The 21,120-nt window shown below is 43.2% G+C and overlaps 1 protein-coding gene across 5 annotated transcripts in view; it reads right to left on the reverse strand.

The window, feature by feature from the left end:
• The window catches only part of LOC130282596 (pulmonary surfactant-associated protein A-like), a 493,810-nt gene that overhangs the window by 123,479 nt on the left and 349,211 nt on the right, over positions 1–21,120 (reverse strand). The gene's annotated exons all lie outside the window — the stretch shown is intronic.

Here is a 21,120-nt window from a genome sequence, read left to right on the forward strand (position 1 = left end):
CAAAGTGGCACAGGTGAACAAGCCACTAACTATGGTCCCTGAAGATTGATGGCAAAGGAAACAGGTAGGAACTAATTGTACATGTGACAGGATACACAACTATAATGGTTTCCTTTTCATTTTGATGCTGGAGATCGGAACTCACGAGTGCAATATATTGTGACTAAGGAATGTGTTCTTGTGAATATTGGGCGTGTGCAATCCATAAAGATGTTTTGTTGTTAGAGTTTTAATGCAATTTTTTGTAAAAGGTTCCCTGTTGCTATTTTTTGATTTAGCTGCAAAATTCGTATTTATTCCGATTCAAATTTTTCATGAAATTCGGAATGAATTCGACTTCGTCCGATTTGATTCATACATCTCTAGTGTGCACGCTCCACCACATCAAAGTGATATACTGACCTGTTGAGTTGTTACACTGTAGTGTGCAACTCTGTTGTGATAGTAAAATCGGTCAAGTATAGGATGGCTGCTGCACTCTGACCAAAATCAAACTCCGGGAAGAAGCTGATACAAAATGGTGGAAAAACAAGCAAAAAACTGGTCTAGGAGGTGCTGCTCATATCTTTGACACAAAAAGGACAACATATACTCTATTTTTGCTTTTTACAGTAGGGATGACACATTTCGATACTAACTCATACCTTCCTCAGATCCACCAAGAGTTCTCTAGATGAAGAAATACATACATTCCACTTTCGATATAACAGGATAAAAATACCATATAGAAAAAACATTTAAAAAACCCATATAAAAAATGTGTCGCATGATAAATCAAGTAAAATATAGGGGTATCACGGGGGCAAGGTTTGGCGCACTTGTGGTTGGACGTTTCTGAGCAGAGCTCCATCCTGAGCGGCGTTCTATGGGTAATACTGGTAATGTGGAGGTCCCGACGTTGAAAGCACGCTGAAGGATCCCGACATCACAGACAAACACCCCGGCGATTACCCCATTTTGCCACCCCAGCTATCTCCCACAATCAGCTCCTGTAAGCAAGTCGGGGCCTGCTCTCTCTGGGACTCCCACACAGCCTGCGCAAAGGGTGCTTCACAGCAAAGGACATCAGCTCCGGTCTTGCGATCCTCTGAAGCAGATTCATAGGGCTCCTCTCTACAGTATATGCTCTCTCCTCCTGCAGAATCATCTAAACAGCCTTCCTCAGACCTACAGGGCCATGCATCCCTCTCTCCTAGTGCAATCACCTCTAGGAGATCTCCTAGCCTTGGTTCACCAGTATCTCCCTCTAATATTAAATCTTCCCCCATTAGATTCTGATGACCTCTGTCCCATGAGAGCTTTGCCCTGGAAGAGCAGCCCTCCTGCCAAGAAGAAGCTGCTAAAAACTCCCTCTTAATATCCCAGCAAGGGCTTCTCTTCCTTTACACCTGGCATTCTGGCTCTAGTGTGTATACAGTACGTCAAAAGATCTCAAATACATCTGCTAAGACCGATCCGGTCCCTTCTCCTCCTTTCTGCCCGGAAGTAGCTACACAGATTTTGGGAGCACATCAGGAACTTCAAGCATTATTATCTTTACTACCTACGAAATCTGACATGTCTGCACTTGCTGCAGATCTAAAAAAAAGTCCTAGAGGAAGGACGTGAAATGTGTACACTCTAATGTTCAACAGTTGCAGTCTAAAGTCTCTGAATTCTCTCAAAGGAATCTCCTCACAGTGCTGTCACTGATTTACAACCTATGGTACAGTTTCACACTCAAACGCTGCACTCTTTGTCTACTAACCTTGATGATCTTGAAAATAGAAACCACAGAAATAATATACATGTGAAGGGTCTTCTTTCAGTTATATTTAACAACATATTGGGCAATCCCCCTACCAACATGATTGCTATGGACAGGGCTAATCATGCATTACGTGCAAAAAGTTCTGACCCACGTAGCCCTAGGGATGTTCTCTGCAGGTTGCATTATTATGCCCAGAAAGAAGAAAACATGAGAAAGGCATGTATGCTTTCAGAGGTCAATTACTTGGATATTAAACTACAACCTTTTCCTGATCTCTCTCTGAGGACTCTGCAACAACGGTCTACGGCTGGGTTCACATAAGGCAGGGGGGAGCTAAAACCTTGCGCTCCCGCATGCCTTTCTATGCGCTCCCGTATGTAGTTCATTTCAATGAGCCAGCTGGAGTAAAATGTTCGGTCCGGCCGGCTCATTTTTGCGCCGCATGCGCTTTTACAGCCAGACTTAAAACCGTGGTTGAGCACAGTTTTAGGTCCGGGGAAAAAGCGCATACGGCGCAAAAATGAGCCAGCTGGACCAAATGTTCCACTCCGGCCGGCTCATTGAAATGAATTACATACAGGAGCACATACGAAGGCATAGGGGAGCGCAAGGTTTTAGCTCTCCCCTGCCGTATGCTCTCCCGTATGGGAGAAAACGTGATGTGAACCCAGCCTACCTTGAAGCCTTTACTTTCTGTTTTGCAAGCTAAACGGATTCCTATAGGTGGGGATTCCCTTTTTCTTTAATGGTACGTCAAGGAGATGTCGTCGCTAAACTAAGGTCTCCTGTGGGCTAATCATCCTTCTTTCAAGCTTTGAATTTGACTCCTATACCTCTTCCAGAATGGGAAGCATTCCACAAGGACTTGAACTAAGACCTGTTCTCCAGTGTGTCTCGCCCTCAATCTTCAATCCTGCATCATTTGCCCTCTGTGGATGGGATGCCACCTCTCTCACAACGTCAATCTCGGAAGTCATCTAGACGTCACTCATCCTGAATGTCCTAGTTTCCTGTGAGATGTCTACTGGTTCCCGTATCTACATCTGACATGTATATTTTTCTGTTGTTCTTTTCTCTTTTTTTGTAATATTGTTTATTACTCAAGTGCTGCAGATGTCACCTATGTTTATCTCCTACCCATACCTGTCTTAACTAAAATACTTATAGTCTTCAATTGACTCCAATTAGTGTTCTTTACAGAGGGCCTCTCTATGCTTTATATAGGGTTCTCCTCACAACTAAATATTGTATATAGCTGCTCAGGCTATAGCCATTTCATGATGACGGTCCCTACTTACAATAGGTGAGGGAAGTCCAGTCAAAATAATATATTATAATGCAGACGGAGGTCGGGGCACAGAATGGAATCGGTCAGACTAACAGAAATAATATACACACAATTAGTCATTGTCCACAGTCCGAGACGATACCAAGAGCTTACAGATAAGCCAATTCGCAAAGCCAGGAGAAGAGTCAGAGAGCGGGAGACAAAGGGTCAAAATGCCAGATATACAAATACAATATAAATTATAGCTAGGAGTAGACAGAGTTCTTAAGCAGGCAAGGATTGGAAGTAGACTGCCAGCTTATATAGGCCCAGACCAGGTGCTCACACCAAGGTCAGCTGACTAGTCCAGACAGCTGGGCGTAGCCCAAACCAAAACAAAGAGAGCTGTCAGAACCGTTTAACCTCATGGGTTCTGACAGCTTTGCTATGTATTAATCTGAAAAGAGCAAAAGAAGGAAAGACCGACGGAAAGGCGCCTAGTGTGATACCGTTGATGACAGGTGGGAGGGGTTAGTCGAAGAGTAGATGATGGGTGCTCACCTTGAGCGAGCAAAAAACTCGCATGTAGACCCACAGTGGGGTTAGTGGTATGGATAATAGTCCACCGGATACAGCTGCTAAGCCCAAGGTACAGGACAGGACTAGCCAGTCCTGGATAGATATGCAGTGGTAGTGGCCATACCACTGCCAATATTGAGACCCACCCCGCCTCCATATTATCACCTCCCCCCATCCATACCGACCTACGCCCGAAATCCACATTCTACCCCTTACATGCAAAGGGCAGCCATATTGACACTTTCTCCACAATGGTGCAATCTGACTTTGACGCCCTGTGTAGGAATGATAAACGGATTAATTACTTATCCAACCTATCCTCATCTGAACAATCGGCTCTCAAGACATTGTCCTCTAACAATACCATCGTTATCCGTTCAGCAGACAAGGGAGGTGGCATTGTTGTTCTAAACAGAAGTGACTATATCAGCGAAGCCACCAGACTTCTCACTGATACCACATATTACAAACCGATCCCCAGCAACCCTACCAAAACTTTCCAAGACAAACTCACTAAACTGGTCAATATCGGTCACTCCCAAGGTGTCCTATCTAAAGCAGAAAAGGATTTCCTCATCATCACAGAACCATCTACACCCATTTTTTATTATCTCCCCAAAATCCACAAGCACCTCACCCAGCCCCCGGGCCGTCCGATCATCTCTGGTATTAATTCTATATCCTCCAACCTCTCCCACTACATTGACCTTCTCCTTCAGAAACATGTTACCAGTCTCCCCTCTCACCTCAAAGACACCACAGCTTTCATCCAGTCCATACTACAATTTGAATGGTCATCGAATTACACACTTGTCACCATGGACATTACATCACTATACACCATAATCGACCATGAACTCGGTATTCAGGCAGTATCTTTCTTCCTGGCTAAAGACTCAGGAATGCCCACTGCTCAGAAGGAATTTATTCTGGAAGGTCTCAGATATATACTGACCCATAATTACTTCGAATTTCTGGGTCGGATTTACCTGCAACACAAAGGTACCGCTATGGGGTCCAAAATGGCCCCCAGTTTCGCTAATCTCTTTGTTGGGATGTTCGAAGAACAACACATCTATACTCACCCCCTTTTCAAGAACTGCGTGTACTACCAACGGTACATAGATGACATCTTTTTAATCTGGAATGGCGAAGTCTCTCTGCTTATGGAATTCCTCTCTGACCTTAACGTTAACAGCTGGTCACTTCAGTTCACCCAGACCATCTTCCAGGACCACGCCGAATTCCTGGATGTTTTGGTCTCCCACAATAACAGTGACCATCTAACCACCAAAACTTTTTTCAAAAAAGTTGACAGCAATAGCTATTTAGATTTTGGCAGCGGACATTTCAAGAAATGGCTGTGCAACGTACCCTTCGGACAATTTAAGAGAATCAGAAGGAACTGCACGAGTGAGAGAGACTTTGTGTCACAGAGCAAAATACTTAAATCTAGATTTAGGGCTAAAGGGTATCCCCACTCCCTCGTGCAGTCCTCCTTCATCCGGGCACAAACTCTCACTCAGAAGGACTGCCTTGTCCCTAAACCTAAGGCCGACACCAAGATAGGCGATAGGTCACTTAATTTCATCACCACTTTCAGCCGGGAACACACAAAAATCAGGAACATTCTGAGTTCCCATTGGCCCATCCTTCTTAAGGATCAACACTTGGGACCATTGTTACCTACCAAACCTTCCCTTACCTTCAGAAGAGGTCGTACTATTCGGAATATAGTAGCTCCCAGCAAGTTAAAACCTCAGACAAACAAGTGCGTTAGTACCGGTTTTCTTTCCATCACAGGGTGTTTCAAGTGCGGCCTCCCCAGATGCAAATGTTGTGCCGTTATTAAACACAAATGTACCTCTTTCTCCTCCACTTCTACCAAGACTACATATCCCATCAAAACCCACATTACCTGCAGCACCAAATACGTTGTATACCTGCTACAATGCCCATGCGGACTACAATATGTGGGGCGCACAATTCGTTGCTTTAGGGAACGCATCAACAAGCATCGCAGCAACACTGCTAATGGTTTCCTGTTGCATAGCGTATCCCGCCACCTGACTGAAGCTCATGCAAAAGACTTTAACTCCATCACTGCAACTCCAATTGAACACATCAGCAGTGATCAGTCCCACAGATACAGCACCCTGAGACGCAGGGAGAATTTTTGGATTCATTGTCTCCAGACTCTCTCACCCAGTGGACTGAATGAGATGATTGAGTGCAATTTGTGAGGCATCACTACTATACACATTATATTTATATATTTTCTATGCATTTTTCCTAATAATAATATTTTTATTCTCATTTTTATCTCTATTTCTTATTTATCTCACCTCATTTTCTGTCTCTGCCCATTGCCCCATCTCTCTCTCCCTCCCTCCTTCCCCCCCCCCCACAATATACATTCATAATTACTTTGGTTTTCCCCCCCACTATTTTTTAGTGTCATAGCCGGCTGTTACATTTGCCATATATAGATTTTATTTTCATTATAATTTTAATTTTATTTTTATTTTTATTTATTTTTATTTTTATTTATTTTTATTTTTAATATTTATTTTTATTTTTATTTTATTTTTATTTTTTTTATTTTTCTACCATCATAGATCGTTTTTTTGTTTCTGCCCATAGTTTCCCCCCCCCCCCCCTTATTACTTTCCCTCCACCCCTTAAACCCCCCCCCCCATTTTTCTCATTGCCACATCACTGGCTCTAGTTCAAGATGTCCATATTCAGTGACACTTTTATTGACGTCTATACACACTAACTACCACTGCATAGTCATCATATACTATCATCCTGATATTTTCCCTCCTGTGGGTTCCAGCGAGGGACTTCAGTGCCTGTCATCACGGGTGAGCCGGCCTCCTGAGCGCTGCCCGTGACGCGCTGCGCCTCTGCGCGTCGTGCGTCTCCCGGGCAACGCTCTCTGGCCGGACGCTTCCGACAGACTGCATGGATACGCGTCTGTAGCAACGGCCACTTCCGCCGCACACTCCGGAGCTGCGGCCAGCGGCTCCAGATGCGCGCATATTACCTACTGTTCACCAATGATTTTATTTAGAGTTTTTGTAATAGCTCCATTTCATCAGGCTGTTCTATGTGTCAGAATAGGTTTTCATGATTTGCATGTCTATTTTGATGTATTTATCATGCCTTTACAGTATGTGCCCCTGTTTACTGTAGCCCCTCCCCCTTATGTTTGGCGCCCATTTTAAGTGTATATATACCATGTAAGCACCACCAGTTGTTATCACTGATCTGAAGAAGGGGGCGCTGTCCCCCGAAACGCGTTATCTAGCCTGTATCCCTGCTTGCTATGATTCTACACCAATAAAGAAGCTATATCTTGCAAAATACTTCTGCCTCGGACTTTTCATCTTCATCTCACCAGGACAACAGCAGCGCCCTTTGAAAAAGGTTTTTTTTTCTTCCTTACCACTGCATTGCTATGTATTAGGCGAGTTTAGATATTGTGCAACTGATTTAGGTAGGTTGCTTTTTTGTTATTTTTGTGTTCTTTTATTATTTTCACTCCAGGTGCTTCATGTACAGAATTTTTTGGGGAAGGGTATGGGCATGCTTTAACTTTTCTTTTAGTTTTCTTCTCTGGGATTTGTCTCTGCTGTCACTTTTTTTTATGGGACAATAGCTAATCTTACAGTTTCCACCCTAATCTTACAGTCCCAGAGAAGAAAGCTAAAATTCTTTATGCTTTTCACAAGCTTAACCTCTTAAGGCCCAAGGATGTACCGGTACGTCCTGACTCCTTTCCCTTTCTATAACGCAGGGCCGTGGTCCTAGCGGTTCGGGCCCAGCCTCTAACAATGGCCAGGACCCATGGCTAATAGCGCACGGCAATGATCGCGGTGCTGCGTGCTATTAACCCTTTAGATGCGGTGTTCAAAGTTGAAAGCAGCATCTAAAGTGAAAGTAAATCACTGTCTGTTAGCTCAGCGGGCTGTTAGGGATATCCACAGCGGAATCGTGGCATCCCGAACAGCTCTGGGACACGAGGAGGGTCTCCTACCTTGCCTCCTGGTGTCCGATCAACGAATGACTGCTCAGTGCCTGAGATCCAGGCATGAGCAGTCAAGCGGCAGAATCATTGATCACTGGTTTCCTATGAGAAACCAGTGATCAATGTAAAAGATCAGTGTGTGCGGTGTTATAGCCCCCTATGGGAGCTATAACACTGCAAAAAAAAGTGAAAAAAAAATGGAAAAAAAAGTGGGAAAAAAAAGGGAATAAAGATCATTTAACACATCCCCTAATAAAATGTTGAACCATCCCCCTTTTCCCATAAAAAAAAACAAAAACAGTGTAAATAGAAATAAAAATAAACATATGTGGTATCGTCGTGTGCGGAAATGTCCAAATTATAAAAATATGTTGTTAATTAAACCACACAGTCAATGGCGTACACGCAAAAAAATTCCAAAGTCCAAAATAGTGTATTTTTGGTCACTTTTTATATCATGAAAAAATGAATAAAAAGCGATCAACAAGTCCGATCAAAAATGGCAGAAATGGTACTGCTAAAAACTTCCGATCACGGCGCAAAAAATTACCCCTAATACTTCTCCATATGCAAATAAAAATAAAAAAGTTACAGGGGTCAAAAAATGACCATTTTAAACGTATACATTTTCCTGTATGTAGTTATGTTTTTTTTCATAAGTATGACAAAATCAAACCTATAAAAGTAGGGTATCATTTTAATCATATGGACCTACAGAATAAAGAGGTGTCATTTTCACCGAAAAATTTACTACGTAGAAAGTTTTTAAAATTTTGTCTCACAATGATTTTTTTTCCGTTTTGCCGTAGATTTTTGGGTAAAATAACTAATAACTGATTTCATTACAAAGTAGAATTGGTGGTGCAAAAAATAAGCCATCATATGGATTTTTAGGTGCAAAATTGGAAGAGTTATGATTTTTTAAATGTAAGGAGGAAAAAATTAAAGTGAAAAAACGGAAAGACTCAAAAAAACGGTTAAGACTCAAATCTGACTTAAAACTCTAATTTGTATTCAGGAGACCCACTTCAAGACGGGACATACCCCTACTCTTACTAACCTTTATTACACTGTTTGCACCATGCTCCTAATTCTGAGTCTCGGAGTAGGGAAGTGTCTATAGGATTTCATAAATCTGTATCAATCAAGGTCCTTTCCATCTTATTAGATACAGAAGCTAGATTTTTATTTCTAAATTGCAAACTGGCAGGCCATTTGTTTACTATTGCTTTTGATGCTTTTACTTCTTTTGCTACTGGTACTATTCTTTTCTGAGGAGACTTTAATGTTTCCTTATACCCTGTACCTCCTCAATTTCCAGACGCCACCTCACACTCATTTCACGTAAATTACATTTCTTACAATTATGTGTGAAAAAAGAGAAAGTCCAGCGCAGATGGATCGGATGAATTCTTTATTAATCTAGCTTCAGCACATGGAGAACATACAGAGTGACCCGTTTTGGCCCGAACGATGAGTCTTAGTCAAAGTAAAACAAAAGGTACAAATCTTAAATAGGAAGCACTGCACTGGATTGACCAATCACCTGGTTTAGGCCGTGAAGTGCACACCTACTGCTCAATTACTGTGCAGGTGCGCCAGCACCCAGCCTAGCTCGTACTGCACAGCAGCACAGGATGGAGCAGTGTACCAATATGGAACATGGAATATCATGCAATATCTCAATCACGAACAGAAATAAAAATATATTTAAAAAAATATACGTTTATAATGATAAAACCATAATGTCAAAGACATATTCATTCAGACATGCAGACATTGAGATGAGGAGATAAAATTTGCACATATAATGCGTGTTGTATAAATTTAGTTGATAAATTCTTAAAATATATATAAACATGTGTTATCAATGTCCCGTGACTTTTAAATGCATGTAGGAAATTAAGATATAACTATCCCCAGTCTGCTGTCTGAAAGATGTATGTGAGAAAAAACATGACTAAATATGTAAACATACAATCGGAGGAACATATATGTGAAGTCCCAGTAGGCTAAAGGAATGACTATTCTATAACATAATTTACGAATACATATAAGCATAGGGAATAATACATATCAGCGAGAATTACGGCCCCGTATTGAAGAAAAAAGAGGAATTCATAAACTAGGGGAGCCGTAATATAGAAAATGGGGTAAAGGAACAGGCAAGGTATGACCACACCGAAAAAAGAGTGTATACAAAAAAATGATATATAATATGAAAAATATTGTAAGAAACATGTACAAACTATATAAATATGCAGAATAATTCAACTGAGAAAATGCATATGGACCCTTTAATAAGAAAGAATAGTATCCATCCTCTTGTTCAGGCCTTTCGGAATGCGGCTGTCCAATTTAGTCAGCACAGGCGAAACATACGTTGGGGTAGGAGGAGGTAGGTGTGTAGCTGCATGGCAGGAGGACTTTATGGTGTCTCATTCATTTCTCCCTTGGTTACTCTCTGTTTATTGCACTTTTTCCTTTTAGGACATTCTTTGATGTGTCACTGTTTTACTGCTTGTCACTTATATGCTTATTGACATTTTGTAATGATATTCAGTGACCTCTTCCATGTTTACATTTGTATTTTCTATGGTACACCAGTTATCCCCTGTACTCCATGTAGGTCCACATTACTTGCCTGCCTTACTGACATATGTGTTAATAAAAGCTAATTATATTTTACATGATCTGGTTCTATTTTGTTGGTAGTGTCTAGAGATGAGCGAATCGAACTTGACGAACCCGAATTCGTTACGAATTTCATGAAAAATTCTATTTGCAACGAATACGAATATCGCCGTGATTCTATCGCACGAATCGCTTCATTAAACTCCATTTTACAGCGTTCCAGGCTATTGTAGAGCTAAGATGGCGGATCGACATGTGAGTACATGGGGCAGGGGATTATGGGAGGGCGGGAATGAAGGTAGGTGGGCTGACCCAGAACCACATGTGAGATGCAGCCTATCAGTGTTCACTGACCCCTGTGATGTCACAGCCCCTATATAATCGGCAGCCATGTTGCCTCACTTCATTTTATCTATGCACTCAGATGGAGAGGACGGGACTGTGTGTGAATAGCTCATACCACAGCGTTACATTGCAACTGCTAGTCACATCAGCATTAGGGAAATGCAGGAGTGCAGAGTGCTGTGCTGTTACTCTGAGAAGGATCATTGATTGCTAAAACTCCTATTCACGTTATTGAGCATTGCAGCAGAGAGGGGCAGATAGCTGTCAGCTGCTTTTTTTTTTCTCCACAAATCTTCTGCTGCTCAGAATTGTGTGACAGAGTGCAATTTAGGGTTTAATCCCTGGATTTTTTTTCTTTGGTGGTGCTGCACTGTTGGGTCCTGCTGCTGTTCAGAAATGTCATATTAGTGTGGACTTTAGTGCCTTTTTACCATTTTTCACCTGTTACTCTGTGCTAAATTCAGTGTTATACCACACGTTATACACCTGCCAGTGTATTAAAGAATTATTTTTTTCCTGAAAACAAATACGCTTTACTGTGGCCTTATCATTGCAAAGGGCCTAAATACAAGCAAAAAGCGTACCATATACTATCTTTTTTTCTGTCTCTGTGCTAAATTAAGTGTTATACCAGATGTTATACACCTGCCGGTGTATTAAAGAAAAAAAAGTTTTTCCTGAGTACAAATACGCTTTTTCAGTGGCATTATCATTGCAAAGGGCCTACATACAAGCAAATAGCGTACCATATACCACCTTTTTTTCTGTCTCTGTGCTAAATTCAATGTTATACCACACGTTATACACCTGCCGGTGTATTAAAGAAAAAAAATAGTTTCCTGAGTAAAAATACGCTTAACAGTGGCCTTATCATTGCAAAGGGCCTAAATACAAGCAAATAGCATACCATATACTACCTTTTTTTCTGTCTCTGTGCTAAATTAAGTGTTATACCACACATTATACTGCTGCCGGTGTATTAAAGAAAAAAAAAGTTTTTCCTGAGTACAAATACGTTTTACAGTGGCCTTATCATTGCAAAGGGCCTAAATACAAGCTAATAGCGTACCATATACTACCTTTTTTTTTCTTTCTTTGTGCTAAATTCAGTGTTCTACCAAAAATTATACACCTGCCGGTGTATTAAAGAAAAAAAAGGTTTTCCTGAGTAAAAATACGCTGAACAGTGGCCTTATCATTGCAAAGGGCCTAAATACAAGCAAATAGCATACCATATACTAAATTTTTTTCTGTCTCTGTGCTAAATTAGGTGTTATACCACACATTATAAAATACCTGCCGGTGTATTAAAGAAAAAAAAGGGTTTCCTGTGTAAAAATACGCTTTTTCAGTGGCATTATCATTGCAAAGGGCCTACATACAAGCAAATAGCGTACCATATACCACCTTTTTTTCTGTCTTTGTGCTAAATTCTGTGTTATACCACACGTTATACACCTGCCGTTGTATTAAAGAAAAAAAATAGTTTTCCTGAGTAAAAATACGCTTAACAGTGGCCTTATCATTGCAAAGGGCCTAAATATAAGCAAATAGCGTACCATATACTACCTTTTTTTCTGTCTCTGTGCTAAATTAAGTGTTATACCACACGTTATATACCTGCCGGTGTATTAAAGAAAAAAAAGGTTTTCTTGCGTAAAAATACGCTCAATAGTGGCCTTATCATCGCAAAGGGCCTACATACAAGCAAATAGCGTACTATTTAGTACCTGTATTTCTGTTTTATACCACACGTTATACACCTGCCAGTGTATTAAAGAAACAAAGGTTTTTCTGCATAAAATACGCTTTTTCAGTGGCCTTATCATTGCAAAGGGCCTAAATTCAAGCAAATACTGCACCATATACCACCTTTTTTTCTGTCTCTGTGCTAAATTAAGTGTTATACCACACGTTATACACCTACCGGTGTATTAAAGAAAAAAAAAAGTATTTAACAGTGCGCTCATCGTTGCAAAGGGCATACATACAACCAAGTAGTGTACTATTTACTGCCTGTATTTCTGTCTCGGTGCTAAATTCAGTGCTATTTCACACATTAGTATACACTGGCTGGTGTATACAACAAAAAAGGAGTTTTTTTTGCGTATAAATACGCATAACAGTGCGCTCATCAGTGCAAAGGGCATACACACAACAAAGGAGAGTACTATTTAGTAACTGTTATTCTGTCTAGGGCCTATATACTTTGAAAGGACAGCCGTAAGTAATCGCCTGCTGCTGTTCTATACCCTCATAATCGCACTAAGTATGTCAGGCAGGGAAGTGCCAGGATGTGCACAGAGAAGGGGCAGAGGCCTACATAAGTCAGGCAGAGTTGGCAGCAGACTTGGGGCGAGTGGCAGCAGGAGTCGCAGCAATATCCCTGAGCTCCCGTTAACACCCAGTGGTCGTATCGTCGACTCATCTCTCCTCGTCAATTGGTTTGCACACTCCTCCCCATCATCACAAGCGACATCTGGCAACCCCAGTCAAGAGTCGGTGGGTTCCTCAGACACAACCCTCAGATGGCATGGCCCGGGCGCAGTCCCATTGCAATCCCATTGCCTTTGTCCTATGCTGTTCCTTCTCCCAAAGAAGTATCTCATGCTTTGGGTTCAGCTCCACTATTTAGCGAGGACGATGTAATAGAAGACAGTCAGCATCTAATGGGCAGCCAAGAATGTGAAGAGACATGTGTCCCTTGCTCCGCAAGGCGGCCAAGTAGTGATGCGGAGAGTGACGTGGGAGGTGGTGTTTCAATTGCTCAGGGTCCTGAGGCAGACACTGTTGTGGAGAAATTGTGTTACAAATTTTTGGGGGTATTTTCTGCTATTACCCTTTTTAAAAATGGAAAATTTTTGGGAAAACAAGCATTTTAGGTACATTTTATTTTTTATTTTTTTACATATACAAAAGTCATGAAACACCTGTGGTGTATAAAGGTTCACTTAACCCCTTGTTACGTTCCCCGAGGGGTCTAGTTTCCAAAATGGTATGCCATGTGTTTTTTTTTTTTGCTATCCTGGCACCATATGGGGCATCCTAAATGCGGCATGCCCCCAGAGCAAAATTTGCTTTCAAAAAGCCAAATGTGACTCCTTCTCTTCTGAGACCTGTAGTGTGCCAGTAGAGCACTTTTCACCCCCATATGGGGTGTTTTCTGAATGGGGAGAAATTGGGCTTCAAATTTTGGGGGATATTTTCTGCTATTACCCTTTTTAAAAATGTAAACATTTTGGGAAACCAAGCATAATAGGTAAAATTTTTTTTTTTTTTTACATATGCAAAAGTCGTGAAACACCTGTAGGGTATTAAGGTTCACATTACCCCTTGTTACGTTCCCTGAGGGGTCTAGTTTCCAAAATGGTATGCCATGTGTTTTTTATTGCTGTCCTGGCACCATAGGGGCTTCCTAAAGGGGACATGCCCCCAAAAAACCATTTGTCGCTCCTTCCCTTCTGAGCCCTCTACTGCGCCCACTGAACAATTAACATAGACATATGAGGTATGTGCTTACTCGAGATAAATTGGGTTTCAAATACAAGTAAACATTTTCTCCTTTTTACCCCTTTCAAAAATTCAAAAATTGGGTCTACAAGAACATGCGAGTGTAAAAAATGAAGATTTTGAAGTTTCTCTTTCACTTTGCTGCTATTCCTGTGAAACACCTAAAGGGTTAATACACTTACTGAATGTCATTTTGAATACTTTGGGGGTTGCAGTTTTTATAATGGGGTCTTTTATGGGGTATTTCTAATATGAAGACTCTTCAAATCCACTTCAAAACTCAACTGGTCCCTGAAAAATAGTGACTTTGAAAATTTTGTGAAAATTTTCAAAATTGCTGCTGAACTTTGAAGCCCTCTGGTGTCTTCCAAAAGTAAAAACTCAAACCCCAAAAAAATTATTTTGAATATCAATTTTCCTTACAAACAGAGAGCTTCAAAGTTAGAAAAATGCAAAATTTTCATTTTTTTCATCAAATTTGGGGATTTTTCACCAAGAAAGGACGCAAGTTACCATAAAATTTTACCACTAAGTTAAAGTATAATATGTCCCGAAAAAACAATCTCGGAATCAGAATGATAACTAAAAGCATTTCAGAGTTATTAATGTTTAAAGTGACAGTGGTCAGATGTTCAAAAAATGCTCTGGTCCTTAAGGTGAAAAAGGGCTCGGTCATTAAGGGGTTAAAGATATAAAACTGTAATTTTTTGTGAAGAATCAACAACAAGTGGGACACAATCATGAAGTGGAACGAAATTTATTGGATATTTCAAACTTTTTTAACAAATAAAAAACAGAAAAATTCAGCCCACTTAAGTTAATACTTTGTAGCGCCACATTTTGCTGCGATTACAGCTGTAAGTCGCTTGGGGTATGTCTATCAGTTTTGCACATCGAGACACTGAAATTTTTGCCCATTCCTCCTTGCAAAAAAGCTCGAGCTCAGTGAGGTTGGATGGAGAGCGTTTGTGAACAGCAGTTTTCAGTTCTTTCCACATATTCTCGATTGGATTCAGGTCTGGACTTTTTTGTGAACCATTCCATTGTAGATTTTGCTTTTTGTTTTGGATCATTGCCTTGTTGGAAGACCAATCTCCGTCCCAGTCTCAGGTCTTTTGCAGACTCCATCAAGTTTTCTTCCAGAATGGTCCATCTTCCCATCAATTTTAACCATCTCCCCTGTCTCTGCTGAAGAAAAGCAGGCCCAAATCATGATGCTGCCACAACCATGTTTGACAGTGGGGATGGTGTGTTCAGGGTGATGAGCTGTGTTGCTTTTACCCCAAATAGAACGTTTTGCATTGTTGCCAAAAAGTTTGATTTTGGTTTCATCTGACCAGAGCACCTTCTTCCACATGTTTGTGTCTCCCAGGTGGCTTGTGGCAAACTTTAACTGACACTTTTTATGGATATCTTAAAGAAATGGCTTTCTTCTTGCCACTCTTCCATAAAGGCCAGATTTGTGCAGTATATGACTGATTGTTGTCCTATGGACAGTCTCCCACCTCAGCTGTAGATCTCTGCAGTTCATCCAGAGTGATCATGGGCCTCTTGGCTCCATCTTTGATCAGTCTTCTCCTTGTATGAGCTGAAAGTTTAGAGGGACGGCCAGGTCTTCATAGTTTTGCAGTGGTCTGATACTCCTTCCATTTCAATATTATCGCTTGCACAGTGCTCCTTGGGATGTTTAAAGCTTGGGAAATCTTTTTGTATCCAACTCCGGCTTTAAACTTCTCCACAACAGTATCTCGGACCTGCCTGGTGTGTTCCTTGTTCTTCATGATGCTCTTTGCGCTTTAAACGGACCTATGAGACTATCACAGTGCAGGTGCATTTATACGGAGACTTGATTACACACAGGTGGATACTATTTATTATCATTAGTCATTTAGGTCAACTTTGGTGTCAGGATCCGGGTACTGTGAGGATACTGGTGGTGGATCCTCTGTGTGAGTGGGGAAATGACGTGGGCCGTACCAGGGGAACGGAGTCTAAGGGGTTACTGGTATTCACCAGAGCCCGCCACAAAGCGGGATGGACTTGCTGCGGCAGGTAACCCCCAGATCGTTCCACCCGATAGCGACTCAACTCAAACTGACTGCTGAGATAGGCGCGGTACAAGGGATTAGGCAAGAGCAAGGTCGGATGTAGCAGAAGGTCAGGGCAGGCAGCAAGGATCGTAGTCAGGGGCAACTTCAGGAGGTCTGGAACACTGGCTTGGGACATACAAGGAACGCTTTCACTGGCACAATGGCAACAAGATCCGGCAATACAGGGAAGGGGAAGTGAGGTGATATAGAGCAGTGCACAGGTGATTTCACAAATTTGGGCCGGGCGCCAATCAGCGGCGCACTGGCCCTTTAAATCGCAGAGAGACGGCGCGCGCGCGCCCTAGGGAGCGGGCCGGGACTGTACAGACGGGGAACGGGTCTGGTAAGCAGGCCGGGATGCGAACCGCGAGCGGGCGCGTCCCGCATCGCGGATCGCATCCCTGCTAGGGACACTATCGCAGCGCTCCCGGTCAGCGGGTCTGACCGGGGCGCTGTGAGCAGGTAAACGCCGCGAGCGCTCCGGGGAGGAGCGGGGACCCGAAGCGCTCGGCGTAACAGTACCCCCCCTTGGGTCTCCCCCTCTTTTTGGAACCCGAAAATTTGTGAATGAGGTCCTTGTCGAGGATGTTATCCTCGGGTTCCCACGACCTCTCCTCAGGGCCGCAATTCTCCCAATCTACGAGAATTTTAATTTTACCTCTGACCGCCTTAGACGCAAGAATTTCTTTAACCGAGAAGACATCGGAGGAACCGGAGACAGGAGCTGGAGTGACAACCTTGGGAGAGAAGCGGTTAAGGACAAGAGGTTTAAGGAGAGAAACATGAAAAGCAATAGGAATATGGAGAGAAGGGGGAAGAAGGAGTTTGTAGAGGACAGGATTGATTTGGCACTAGATTTTAAAGGGTCCAAGATAACATGGTCCCAGTTTATAACTGGGGACACAGAAGTGGATATACTTGGCGGAGAGCCACACTTTGTCTCCAGGAGCAAAGACAGGAGGAGTTCTTCTCTTTTTGTCGGCATGCTTCTTCATCCGGGATGAGGCCTGTAGGAGGGATTTTTGAGTCTCCTTACAGATGGTGGAGAAGTCCTGGGTAACTTCGTCAACAGCAGGCAAACCAGAAGGCGTGGGAGTGGGGAGGGGGGGAAGAGGGTGACAGCTGTACACCACAAAGAACGGGGATTTGGCGGAGGATTCAGAGTCTTTGAAATTGTACGAGAATTCAGCCCAGGGTAGAAGATCGGACCAATCATCCTGGTGGGAGGAAACAAAATGTCGCAAATAGTCACCAAGGACCTGGTTAACTCTCTCAACTTGCCCATTGGATTGGGGATGATAGGAAGACGAGAAATTTTATTTGATTTTAAGTTGATTACAGAGAGCTCTCCAGAATTTCGAAACAAATTGAATGCCTCTATCCGAGTCGATATGCGTGGGAACCCCGTGAAGGCGAAAAATGTGCACAAAAAATTGTTCGCCAACTGTGGCGCAGAAGGAAGGCCTGGAAGTGGAATAAAGTGTGCCATCTTGGAGAAACGATCAACGACCACCCAAATGACTGTGTTGCCATGGGATAAAGGCAGGTCCATTATAAAATCCATGGCAATCTGAGACCATGGTAGCTCAGGGACAGGCAGAGGATGAAGGAGGCTGGCAGGCTTTTGGCAAGGAGTCTTGTCCCGGGCACAGACTGTACAGGCCCGAACGAAATCAGCGACATCTGCTTCCAGGGTAGGCCACCAATATAAACGGGAGATGAGTTGGATGGACTTCTTGATGCCAGCATGGCCGGCGAGGTGCGAGGAATGTCCCCACCTGAGGATCTTGAGGCGCTGGCGTGGGGGAACGAAAGTCTTTCCAGGAGGTGTTTGTCTGATAGAAGCTGGAGAAGAGGAGATCAGACACTCAGGAGGAACAATGTGTTGCAGGGGAGCTTCCATTTCGGAAGCATCAGAGGAACAAGAAAGGGCGTCAGCCCTGATGTTCTTGTCAGCAGGTCGAAAATTAATCTCAAAATTAAAACGGGCAAAAAACAACGACCACCTAGCCTGGCGTGGGTTCAACCGTTGGGCAGACTGAAGATACGAGAGATTCTTGTGATCCGTGAAGATGACAATTGGGTATTTGGAACCCTCCAGCAGGTGTCTCCATTCTTCGAGGGAAAGTTTAATGGCCAGTAGTTCTCGATCACCAATGGAGTAATTTTCCACCGCCGGAGAGAAAGTCTTAGAAAGAAACCACAAGTAATGTTATGTCCAGAAGAGTCTTTTTGTAGGAGTACAGCTCCAGCTCCCACCGAGGAGGCGTCTACCTCCAGCAAGAAGGGTTTAGATGGATCAGGTCTGAAGAGTACAGGAGCAGAAGAAAAGGCAGTTTTGAGACAATTGAATGCCTCATCCGCTTGGGGAGACCAGGACTTAGGGTTGGCGTTCTTCTTGGTGAGGGCCACAATTGTAGCCACAATGGTGGAAAAGTGCGGAATAAACTGTCAGTAGTAATTGGCAAACCCCAAGAAGCTCTGAGGATAGCTCGGAGTCCGGAGGGGCGTGGCCAATCTAAAACGGCTGACAGTTTGTCTGGGTCCATTTGAAGTCCTAATATGGGGCATGGAACATCTTAGCTATGAGGAGCGATTAAAGGAGTTACAATTGTTTAGTCTTGAGAAGAGACGTTTAAGGGGGGATATGATAAACGTATATAAGTATATTAATGGCCCATACAAAAAATATGGAGAAAAACTGTTCCAGGTTAAACCCCCCCAAAGGACGAGGGGACACTCCCTCCGTCTGGAGAAGAAAAAGTTTAGTCTCAAGGGGCGACACGCCTTCTTTACCGTGAGGACTGTGAATTTATGGAACGGTCTACCTCAGGAACTGGTCACAGTAGGAACAATTAACAGCTTTAAAACAGGATTAGATACATTTATGGAACAAAATAACATTAATGCTTATGAAGAAATATAAAATCCCATCCCTTCCCCAATATCGCGCCACACCCCTACCCCTTAATTCCCTGGTTGAACTTGATGGACATATGTCTTTTTTCGACCGTACTAACTATGTAACTATGTAAGAGACTAAATAACCTAGAAAGGGAAGAGATTGGCATTCAAAGAGACATTTTTCTATCTTGGCAAATAATTGATTGTCACTGAGTCTCTGGAGCACTAGACGGACATGACGGCGGTGTTCTTCGAGGTTACAAGAAAAAATCAAAATGTCGTCCAGGTAAACCACAACACAGGTATATAACAGATCTCGAAAAATTTCATTCACAAAGTCCTGGAAGACAGCAGGGGCGTTGCAGAGCCCAAAGGGCATGACCAGATATTCAAAATGTCCGTCTCTGATATTAAATGCAGTCTTCCACTCATCCCCTTTCCTGAGGCGAATGAGATTATATGCACCTCTTAAATCCAATTTGGTGAAGATGTTAGCGCCACGTAGGCGGTCAAAGAGTTCCGAGATAAGAGGCAGGTTCTTTATAGTGATCTTATTAAGACCGCGGTAATCGATGCATGGCCGTAAGGAACCGTCTTTTTTGAAGACAAAGAAGAACCCCACTCCGGCAGGGGATGAAGACTTGCGGATGAATCCTCTCTTTAAATTTTCTTGGATGTAATCCGACATGGCTTATGTCTAAGGAGCTGACAGAGGATAGATCCTGCCCCGGGGTTGAGTAGTACCAGGAAGGAGATCAATAGGGCAGTCATAAGGCCTGTGAGGAGGCAAAGTCTCTGCTTGTTTTTTGCAAAAAACATTGGCATAGTCCAAATAGGCCTTGGGGAGACCTGGTATAGGAGGAGCCACAGGGGTTTGACTGGCAGGACTGGGAGCAGGCGTGAGGCATTTTTTGTGGCAAGAAGCACCCCAGTTCTTGATCTCCCCGGTGGTCCAGTCAAGGATAGGAGAATGGCGTTAGAGCCAAGGCAGTCCGAGAAGAATTTCAGAAGTGCAGTTAGAGAGGACCAGAAATTCAATTTTTTCGTGATGAGGTCCAATGCACATTAACAGGGGTTCTGTGCGGTAACGCACAGTACAGTCCAATCTTTCTCCATTAACTGAAGCGATGTAGAGGGGTCTGGCGAGACTGGTCACTTGATGTTGAACCTGTTAACGAAAGAGGCCAAAATAAAATTTCCTGCAGAGCCGGAATCCAAGAAGGCCACAGCTGAGAAGGAGGAGTTAGAAGAAGAAATCCGCACAGGCACAGTAAGACGTGGAGAAGCAGAGTTCACACCTAGAGCTGTCTCACCTTTGTGCGGAATCGGAGTGCGTCTTTCCTGATGTGGAGGATGGATAGGACAATCCTTCAGGAAGTGTTCGGTACTGGCACAGTACAGGCATAGGTTCTCATTGCGGCGGCGTGTCCTCTCTTGTGGTGTCAGGCGAGACCGGTCTACTTGCATAGCCTCCACGGCAGAAGGCACAGGAACAGATTGCAGCGGACCAGAGAAGAGAGGAGCCGGGGAGAGAAATCGGCTGGTGTGAACAAAGTCCATATCCTGACGGAGCTCTTGTCGTCTTTTGGAAAAACGCATGTCAATGCGGGTGGCCAAATGGATAAGTTCATGCAGGTTGGCAGGAATTTCTCGTGCGGCCAGCACATCTTTGATGTTACTGAATAGGCCTTTTTTTAAGGGTCGCGCAGAGGGCCTCATTGTTCCAAGATAATTCAGAGGCGAGGGTACGAAATTGGATGGCGTATTCGCCTACAGAAGAATTACCCTGGACCAGGTTCAGCAGGGCAGTCTCGGCAGAAGAAGCTCGGGCTGGTTCCTCGAAGACACTACGAACCTCAGAGAAGAAGGACTGTACAGTGGCAGTGACAGGATCATTGCGGTCCCAGAGCGGTGTGGCCCATGACAGGGCCTTCCCAGACAGGAGACTAACCACGAAAGCCACCTTCGACTGTTCAGTTGGAAATTGGCCCGACATTATCTCCAAATG

Source organism: Hyla sarda, chromosome 7 (assembly GCF_029499605.1).
Source record: "Hyla sarda isolate aHylSar1 chromosome 7, aHylSar1.hap1, whole genome shotgun sequence".
Taxonomy (NCBI): Eukaryota; Metazoa; Chordata; class Amphibia; order Anura; family Hylidae; genus Hyla; species Hyla sarda.